An 11,297-nucleotide genomic window follows, 5' to 3' on the forward strand; every position below is an offset into this window, starting at 1 on the left:
GGTAGTATATTGAGGTTAGAATTGCGTCATATAAACATGACTTGGTAGAAACTCTTATCATCCATAATGGAACTATGATTGATTGTAGCTGTAGGGGTTCCAATATAAAATATTTCAGGATACATTAACAAGTAACATAAAGTTATGATAATAGGTTTTATTTTATTTTATTGGGAGATGCATATTTTCTATAAAACCAACCTTAAATTCAAGGATATGTTTTAAAATAAAACTTAAATTTAGGACCAAAGTGAAAATTTTGTTAAACTTTTACAAGTGCCATGGCTCATTAGACTTGTTCTGCCTCTATATAGAGAGGTACACCAAGCTTTAATTATGACTTATGAAACTAGTCTATTAGACACGCTCTCCAATGAGTACATACTAAAGCTAAAAAAAGTGTAACTATTAGCAATATATTATATATATATATATTTTTATATAAGGAAATATGAGAGCCAATATATATATTATATATATATATATATATTATAAAGGCCACTAATGTTATAAAAATACAATGCTAAAGATTACATTGAAAAAAAAAAAAGATTTTAGTCAAACAAAAAAAATATAGTAATCAAATAAAATAATCTTTAAAGATTGTACAAAAAAACAATTGCTAATATCATAAAAAACTTTGATTTCATAAAAAAATAATTTCAATGGTGTCCAATAAAAAATATTTCAAGTTATTTTTAGATAATCTATTTGAATGGACTAAAATTTAAAATGTAGAGACAAGAAAAAAAACAAAACAAAACAAGTCGAGTTCACGTGTGGGCCTACACGTCTAGTCCATTTAAAAAAAGGTCTGGCTCGCAAGTCTAGCATTTTATTTTATTTTTATATGAAAGGTAAAAGATAATTTAAAAAAAATACAGAAAATGTTCGTCTATATCAGTGAATGATATGTCGTTTGTTAGCCACAAATCTAGTGATCGAGGATCGTTGGGAAGTTGGCCATGAGTATCTTATGTCTAAAAATTTAATTTTCAATCTATTTTTGACTTAAAAACACCTAAAAACACTATATCATAAATCAAATAATGACCTCGAATAATCAAAAAACTACTCCAGAAACTCAAAATCAACTCAATTTAAAACATATTCTAGAGACCAGATCTACCATCCCAAGTATAGGGAAGGATAAAGAGCACCAAACTAAAACTCTATTCGTTGAATAGAATCCATTAAAACTAAAATTGATATTTTTTATGGTTATAATTAGTGTGAATAAAGAATTTTTTTTCTCTTAACTAAAATCCTGAGAGTCTCTCATCTCTTAAATTAGGGACTAAAATTATAGTAAATAAAGTTTTGGAGTAAAATTGAATTAAAAAATAAAAGGACAAAAAATTTTAGAAATTAGAAAGTAGAAGGACCAGAATAAACTTTTTATGCAAGTTTTTAAATTGCCATATATTTTTTTTTTCATTTTGATCCTTTATTTTTCAATTTTACTGTTTTTTAATAAATTAGAAGCAATTAACCATTAATTTAGCCACAAAAAACAATCAGTTGAGAAGAAAAAAAAAATTGATAACTAAAATGAAAAAAAAAAACAATCACTACACTAATCTTTAGTGAACTGTAAGAAGGACTACGGTCGCGTGGTGTACAATAAAAACAGCACGACATATAGTTTTTGTAAATAATAAGTTGCAATGAATATGTATATAATTGTTAGGGTAAGGCGTCCAGCCGAAGATTTAGAATAGCCTGTTTTTCTCCATTTTTTAGAATAACACTAGTACACTGCAGCGAGGAACTTTTCAAAAATTTTTATTTATTTAATTATGTAAAAATTACAATGAATATTTGTACGTAATTTAGCTCTTATTTTTTATTTTTATTTTGGATCTCTTTTATAAAAAAATTATTTATTTTTAATTTCATTATTCAATTTCAATTTGTTATACATTATTTTTTTTTCAATTTATCTTATTATTTTTGATTTATTATTTTGAGTTTTTTTGTTAAATTAACTTTTCTTTCAATTTCAATCTTCAATAAAAAATCTATTTGTATTTCTTATTTTAATTTTGATTTTATTTTTTTTGATCAATTTTTTGATACTTTTATTAAATTAATTTTTTTTTAATTTCACCCTTCAACCAAAGATTAAATTTATTTTGTATTTCAATTTTGATCCTCATTCTTTAATTACTATTTTTTATCTTTAAGTTTTATATATAATTAAGATTATTTTTTAATTTTCATCCTTCAACATTTCTTGATTGAGAATTGAATTTTCATAGTTTTTCAAAAATAAAATGTTTTTATGGTCTAATAAACTGGATCACAAGTTTGAAAATTAACTTGGGTTGACATTGATTTCTTTTTTTTTTATATATAAAAAAGGCTTTGTGATTTTTATTGCTTTTCTTTTTTATTGGGTTTATCATGATTGTATAACCTAGGACCGTGAATTTAATAGGATAATCTGAGTTGACACACCTTATTATTAGAGTTACAAGAATGTCATAATAAGTTGGGTTGACTTTATTATACTAATTTTTTTAGGTTATTTTGTTTTTACGTGATTTTATCTTTATGTATCTAGTAAAATGAGAATTGAGTTATATCATTTATCATTAGTTGAAATTCTTATTTTTATAGGTTATTGTGATTATATATATATATAATAAATTGATCCATCTATTATTTTATTATTATTATTATTTGTTTTTTATATATAATTTAATTAAAATAAAACTAATTTATTTCATCTGTTTAATATAGTCACGTATATACTTCGAGTTGCAAATTTTCTTCAACTTTGAAACAATTTGCAGGATAATTAACTTGGGTTGACATTGAATTTTTTTTTTTATATAAAAAAGGCTTTGTGATTTTTTATTGCTTTCTTTTTTATTGGGTTATCATGATTGTATAACCTAGACCCGTGAATTTAATAGGATAATCTGAGTTGACACACAACCTTGATTATTAGAGTTAACAAGAATGTCATAATAAGTTGGGTGACTTATACTAATTTTCTTTAGGTTATTTTGTTTTTACGTGATTTTATCTTTATGTATCTAGTAAAATGAGAAATCTGAGTTATATCATTTATCATTAGTTGAAATTCTTGTTTTTATTAGGTTATTTGTGATTATATATATAATTTTGAGCATCTATTATTATTATATTATTATTATTATTATTGTTTTTTATATATAATTTAATTTAAAATAAAACTAATTTATTTCATCTGTTTAATATAGTCACCTTATATACTTCGAGTTGCAAATTTTTCTTCCAACTTTGAAACAGTTTGCAGGATAATTAACGTTGGGTTGACATTGAATTTTTTTTTTTTATATAAAAAATGCTTTGTGATTTTTATTGCTTTCTTTTTTATTGGGTTATCATGATTGTATAACCTAGACCGTGAATTTAATAGGATAATCTGAGTTGACACAAAACTTGATTATTAGAGTTACAAAATGTCATAATAAGAAAGTCTCGGTTGACTTATACTAATTTTTTTAGGTTATTTTTTTTACGTGATTTTATCTTTAATGTATCTAGTAAAATGAGAATTGAGTTATAATCATTTATCATTAGTTGAAATTCTTTTTTTATTAGTTTATTGTGATTATATATAATTATAATTTGATCCAGTCTATTATTATTATTATTATTATTATTATTGTTTTTTATATATATATAATTTAATTTTTAAATAAAACTAATTTATTTTCATCTGTTTAATATAGTCACGTATTATACTTCGAGTTGCAAATTTTTCTTCAACTTTTGAAACAGTTTGCAGGACCTAAGTATTTTTTTTTTCACGGAAAAAGAAAAATCAGGCTTACAGCATAATACGAGTTCATAACTGGTTTTAACTCTATTTGTACAATGAATGATAAAATTTGATTTTAAATACCACATACATCCATGTTTGTCCTTGTAATTTATTGTTGAATTTAGGGACTGAATTAAACTTAAGGTCAAACCTCCTCTTTCTTAACCGGATTTGTGTCTGGAATTTTTTTTTTGTTAAATTTGTTTGTTTTTTTTTTTTCATGAACTTTTAGTAAATGACAAAGTTTTAAAATATTATAAAAAACACTATTATATAATTGATCTTTAATGTCCCAAAGTAATATTCTTATAAATAAAATATATTATTTATTTTACAACTTCTCACTAGGCATTTTTATCAAACATTGCAAATGCATTATATTCTTCTCATACATACCAATAATAATAATAAAAAACATAGCTACCTTCATTAAAATACAAAAAAACTTAAATTCATCTTTTCTTTACCGGCTAAAAGCACAAGATTTGAAAGGTTGAAGGGCATTTGATAGCTTACTTCCCTCGTCAAACCCGACCTAATTTCATGGTAAATAGTTGCCTACTTGTTGCTGTTCCTGAAACTGCAAATGTTTTGATTAAAAAGCCTAATTGTAATGATATGAAGAGAAATGCCTTTTTTACTATAATAAATTTAAAAGATTTGACTAGGGTTAAAATAAAAAAATAAAAATTCCTAATTAACCTAAGTTTTCCAAAAACGACACTATATCTATTTATTTGAAAAAAAATGTGTTTTGAGCAAAAATAATTTATTTTGAATCAAAATGACGTAGTTTTTGTATCTGTTTATAATTAAAAAAAATACAAGGTTCAGACAACGTTGTCTTATCCGATCACGGTTCATCTTCTTCTTTGAAGAACCCGAGAACCAAGGGGAGGTACACCACCTTTGCTAGCTCCCCAACGGTCTCAATGAACAACCCAGATCGCTTATCAAAAGACAAGGGAAGAGATTAGACCCAAAATCATAGCCTCTGAATCATGTTTCTATAAAACCACACCAAAAAAACCTTGCATAGAAGAGAGAAAAGAAAAGGGAAAGAGGAAACAACAATCTATTATAGAATCTTAATACTATATAGGAAATATTGTAGTCATATTCTTTATGTGGTAAATCTCCACCTTACTATTGTATATTTTGCCCTAAACTCATATATATATTAGAAAGGGTTGGCTAACCTATTAGGTTAAGCCTCCCTAATTATTTCTCAACTTGTATCAAGAGCCTCCTAATATTTTCTCTCTTTGCAGCCGGCCCTAATTTTTTCTCCCCCATGGACATCTCCTCCTTACTGCGTTGCTCCAACCTCTCCCAATCCATCGGTGATGCATCATCACGGCCAGCCCTCTTCCTGCTGCTGGCTCTGCCGTTCCTCTGTCCTCTTATGGGAACACAATCTCCAATGGTTCCTCTACAAAACACCCACCATGTTTGTCGTTATGAAACTTACGAACACCAACTATCTTTATTGGGAGAATGCAGATTGAAGCCATATCTCCTTGGTCAAGGTGTTTTTCAGTTTGTTGACGGCTCCTTGCCGTGTGCCCCATCTCATATGATTGATGCTGTCGGCTGATTCTTCTTTCTGCCATTTCAGCCCCTCTTTTCTTCGTTGAACCCCATAGAAGCAAACAAGATCAACTTATTTTGAGTGCTCTTCTCTCCTCTCTTTCCGTGGATGTGCTGCATCTTGTCGTCGATTGTTCTACTTCACATTGTGTTTGGCGCACGCTTGAGAAGGCACTTGCCTCTCCATCTAATTTCTCGGATCATGCAACTACATGGCTCCTTTCAAGACCCTTCGAGCAAGGTGATGCATCGGTTAGTATGTATATGCAGCAAGCCCAAATCGTTATTTGACGAATTGGCTGCTGCTGGTCGACCCAATGTCCCTTTGAAGATTTCAATCTCTATGTGTTTCGTGGACTTCGCGGTGAGTTCAAAGACTGGTAACTAGTCTCATAACCCAAGGCTGAACCGCTATCGTATGCTGATCTTCATAGCCATCTCCTTACCCATGAGTTTCTGCACAAGAACTCTTTTCACTCCATGGCTGTCGGTTCATCCTCTTCATCACTGCTGTCTTCTTCTTCTCTGCCGCAGCAGCCACCATTGCTGCCAACACCTTCGAATTCTGCTTATTATGCCATGACTAATCACAGCCGAAACAGGGGACGTTCTAGAGGTAATTGGCGTTCAAACATGTGACGCCTGATCTTGCAACTCTAACTGATTCTGCTCCTTATCTTGGTAATGATTTCTTGCATGTTGGTGATGGTAAGGCCCTTGACAATATCCCATGTTGGAAACATACTACTTTATATTCCCCAAACGCTTGTTTACATTAACTAATGTTCTTCGTGTGCCTCACATTACCAAACCGTTGTTATCTGTTCAGAAATTCTGTCGTGATAATCATGTTTATTTTGAATTTCACGATTCTGTGTTTTATGTGAAGGATCTCGTCACCAAGGAAGTTCTTCTTTCCGGTCGGAGTCATGATGGTCTTTATGTTCTCTCCGAGTCCTCGGCTACGTCAGTTCCTCAAGCTTTTTGGTCTCCTTGCATTTCCGCGACTGCCGACTTGTGGCATCGTCGTTTAGGTCATCCAACTCCTCGCATTCTAAATTTGTTAGTTTCTGATAATAAAATTATTTGTACGTCTAAACGATCTTTTACTCAATGTCAAGCATGTCCTTTAGGCAAGTCATCCCGTTTGTCATTACGACCGACGGTCACAAAACTTCTACCCCACTTGAATTAATTTTTAGTGATGTTTGGGCCCTGCTCCAATGTTTCTTCTGATGGTTTTCGTATTTTGTTATCTTTGTTGATGCGCACACTAAATATATCTGGTATTATCCGCTTGTTGCAAAATCTGATGTATTTTCCACGTTTCAACGTTTTCAGACACTTGTTGAGCGTCAGTTTTCTCTTAAAATTAAATCTGTTCAAACTGATTGGGGTGGTGAATATCGTAAATTAAATACATTTTTTCAAACAATTGGTATTCATCATCGATTAATTTGTCCTCATACTCATGAACAAAATGGCACAGTTGAACGTCGTCATAGACATATTGTCGAAACTGGCCTAACCCTCTTAGGACAGTGTGTAATGCCCCATTGCGTTTTTGGAACTATGCTATGGAATCATCGTCTATCTTATTAATCGCATGCCTACTCCTGTTCTTCAAAATAAATCTCCTTTTGCGTGTCTGTTTCATCGCACTCCTGATTATAATTTTCTACGCACTTTTGGGTGTCTTTGTTTTCCATTTTTACGTCCATATCATGCTCATAAATTAGATTTTCGGTCTTCTCCTTGTGTGTTTTTAGGCTATAGCTCGTCTCATCTTGGTTATCGGTGTCTTGATTTAGAGTCTGGTCGTGTCTATGTCTCCCGTCATGTTCGTTTTTATGAATGTGTCTTTCCTTTTCAAAAGTCTGAACAGGTAACAACACCCCCGGTTCCCCCCCACTCCACCTACCTATCTTCCATCACTGCAAACCCCTTCCTGTTTTCAGCCTGTCTTTCCTTCCCAACCTTTGCCCCTTGCCGCAACCCCCCAGCTTGCTCCCCTGCCCGTTGATTTAGCCGACCCTGCCTCACCACCCCACACAGCCATACTATCACCACATGCTTGTCTTTCCAATGATTATTGTGCAGGAACAGGTTCTGACTTGCAGGATTCAGTTGCGGCACAACCCCGCACCTCCCCGGCTTCACCTCCTGGTCTGCAACTTTGTGTTGATCTCTCCTCTTATCCTCTTCAGCACATTCCAGGTACAGGTGTTGCTACTCCATGTCCCGCTGCTCCTAAACACCCCATGGTTCTTCGTCCGAGACAGCCCAAGACAGCGCTGATCACCACCACGGCAGTCACCTCTGCTGCTTCCTTCAGTCGGGTATCTTCTCCTCCCTCGCATGAGCCACTTATTTTTCCTGATGCTAACAGATATGAGGCGTGGCATAATGCTATGCGAGAGGAAATTCAGGCCTTACACGCAAACAGAACATGGACTTTAGTGCCATTTCATCCGTCCATGAATGTTGTTGGTAGCCGATGGGTCTACAAAATTAAACGCAAATCTGATGGTAGCATTGAGAGTTATAAGGCGCGCCTGGTTGCTAGGGGCTTCACTCAGCAAGAAGGTATTGATTACTCAGAAACTTTTAGTCCTGTTATCAAACAGGCAACAGTCCGCTTAGTGTTCTCCATTGCAGTTTCGAGTGGTTGGAAAATTCATCAGCTTGACATTCATAATGCATTTCTAAATGGAGTCCTTGATGAAGAGGTTTACATGAAACAACCTCCAGGTTTTATTGATTATGCACTCCCAGGTCATGTATGTCGATTGCATAAATCTCTATATGGGTTAAAACAGGCTCCGCGGGCTTGGTACACTCGTCTGAATGATTTTCTATTATCCATTGGTTTCCGTGCTTCTAAAGTGGATACCTCATTGTTTATCTTCTCGGTTGGTAGTGACATTTGTTATCTTTTGGTTTATGTTGATGATATTCTGCTTACGGGTAATAATGGAACTCTGCTACAACGACTCATTCAGCTACTGAGCTCCGAATTTAAACTTCGGGATTTGGGTGATGTTCATTATTTCTTGGGTATTGAAGTGCAGTGTACTAGTCTGGGACTTATGCTTTGTCAACATAAATATACACTTGATATCCTCACACGAGCTGGTATGTTATCCTGTAAACCAGTTGATACTCCTATTTCGGCATCCAAAGCCACCATTATGCCGGATCCATTGTTTTCTGATGCTACTCGTTTTCGGCAACTTGTTGGTGCTCTCCAATATCTCACTTTCACACGCCCGGATATTTGCTTTGCTGTTAACCGGGTCTGTCAATTTATGCATGCTCCTACAGAATCCCATTGGGCTGCCGTGAAACGCATCTTGCGTTATCTCCGTGGTACGGCATCACATGGTTTACATATTACTCGCAGCTCTTCCTTTGCTTTACACGGTTTTACAGATGCAGATTGGGCAGGTAGTATTGAGGATAGAAAGTCTACAGGTGGTTATCTTGTGTTCTTTGGTCAAACGCCAATTTCATGGAAATCGAGTAAGCAACGCACTGTTGCTCGTTCTTCGACGGAAGCTGAGTACAAAGCCTTAGCCGATGGCACGGCTGAAGTTATCTGGCTTCAGTACTTGTTAACGAATCTTCAGATTCCGACTCATTCTGCTCCTATTATCTGGTGTGACAACCTTGGTGCCACGTATTTTTCCGCAAACCCTATATTTCATGCTCGCACAAAACATATTGAGATTGATTATCATTTTGTCCGAGATAGAGTTGCGAAGAAGGAGATTCGGATTCGTTTTATTTCCTCTCAGGATCAACTTGCCGATGTCTTCACTAAGCCACTTCCTGCTGCTTCATTTACTGCTTTTAAATTCAAGCTTCGGGTTGATCCTCCACCCTCAGCTTGAGGGGGCGTATTATAGAATGTAATTATATAGGAAATATTGTAGTCATATTCTTATGTGGTAATCTCCACCTTTACTATTGTATATTGCCCTACTCATATATATAGAAAGGGTTGGCTAACCTATTAGGTTAAGCCTCCTAATTATTTCTCAACTACATCAGAAGTAAACTAACACAGAAGTATTGGGTTTTGATATAAATCTTTTTTTTAACCATAGTTATTTGTTAACAAATGATAAATTACCTATCGGGAATTATTGGGTTTTGATATAAATTAACACAGAAGTAAACAACATCAAATTAAGATGAAAATGAACAAAAAAAGAGCTGTAACAAAATAATAATAATAAAAAGACTTCAGAAATCCTAGTTGCACACAATTTTAGAAAAATTCTCTGAATTCTCAATATCACAGTTGTGCTTAAATAATGCAAAAGAAATGTGGATATATATAACAGAAAAAATGATACTAAATCACTTAGTTTTACATTAATTTTTGGGTATAATTTACTGAAGTTATATGGTTCAAGACTTAATTTCAAGGAAAAGAGGACGTGTGGAATATTGCAGTTGATTGGATCGAGAATTATACAAATTAATGCAAAACTGTGAGTTTGAACAAAATCTTCTTACACAAGATAGCTTCCCTCCGACGGCAAAACCAAACCAAGCAACCAGAGGCGGTTGGCGTGATGGAGTGAGATTTCCCTATATATATATATATATATATATATATATTAGCTAAATTTGGAGAAGGACATGGTAATTATTGGAGCTGGACAGGCTTATCAATCTTTTTGTTTCCATTCTCAACAATGTCATTCCTGGAACCATCTTCTGCTCAGTTTACACGTGTTTCCCTCAAATATGTCGTAATAATTAATTTTAGTAAAATTCTCTTTTATGAAGCGGGAAAATATAAGAAAGATTTACTATTTTGATGTCCTTGGATGGCAGCAATGTCCAATGTTGGTACGAGATTCAATCGATGATGTAAGGATAAGTTTGGGATTTCCAGGTTTATATCTTCTTATGTAATTAGATGACGACGACGACAACTCCTCTTTCCGTTTTACGAGGAGGTTGTTAAACCCTCCCTCTCGTCTCCAGTTTTGGCTGGTAAGCTCGTAATGCAACCCCCAAAATCAAGCACTGAATTATCGTTAACCTCTTTTTTCCTATTTACCAATGTTCTTTTTGCCAAGGCAAATACAGAGCAGAGAAACTTCGAGGACAAAAGGTACTTGCCTTGTTTTCATTTCATCTTCTTTGTGTTGATGGAAATCATTGATGCTTTTTAATTAATTAATTAGAGCCAAGAATGCATGCAATATCTCTGGTCTCAATAATTTGAAGGCCTGTATGTTCCTATAAAACATTAATAATTACGTGGAAGCCATCTTCATAACAGTAAGAAAATATGAGTCTTTGTCACTGTCTCAATTTGTTTATGGAGAAAACAATGAAATTCACAACATCAATTGCTTAAATATCTTCCTCTCCTTCTCTGTCTCCAGTCTAGGTGCCTTGAATTCATTTTTCAGATCTCTGCATCTATTACATTTCTTTTATGCACCTAATGTTACAATCATGCATGTTCATATCTTAAATCTTTAGCAGGTGCCAAGACAAGTTTGAGCTGGTATGCGAGAGGCTCTTCTATGTTTGTGGGCATGAAGTTTTTGCTGTTTTTTGAAGGTCTAGTTCTCTAAGCTATTATTTTGACAAGCTTCCTTCAAAAAATCACCAGTGCCCTCAGGAAGATCTTTGTTTTCATCTTCCTCATGAAGTTAACTTTAAGAACTCGAGATCTTCATTGCTCATGATTTGTGATTCTTGTTAAGCTTAGTGATTCATATTATCTTCAATATGCCGTACTTTTATTGTCTATCTTTTGTTTTGATTTATTTTGTCCTCTCTCTTGCTGTTTCGATTGAAAAAGTCCCTCTCCTCTCTTCTGCTGCAGGGTTGGGGAATTTCCCTTTTCGTTTCAGCAGCA

This window comes from Populus alba, chromosome 15 (assembly GCF_005239225.2).
Source record: "Populus alba chromosome 15, ASM523922v2, whole genome shotgun sequence".
Lineage (NCBI taxonomy): Eukaryota > Viridiplantae > Streptophyta > Magnoliopsida > Malpighiales > Salicaceae > Populus > Populus alba.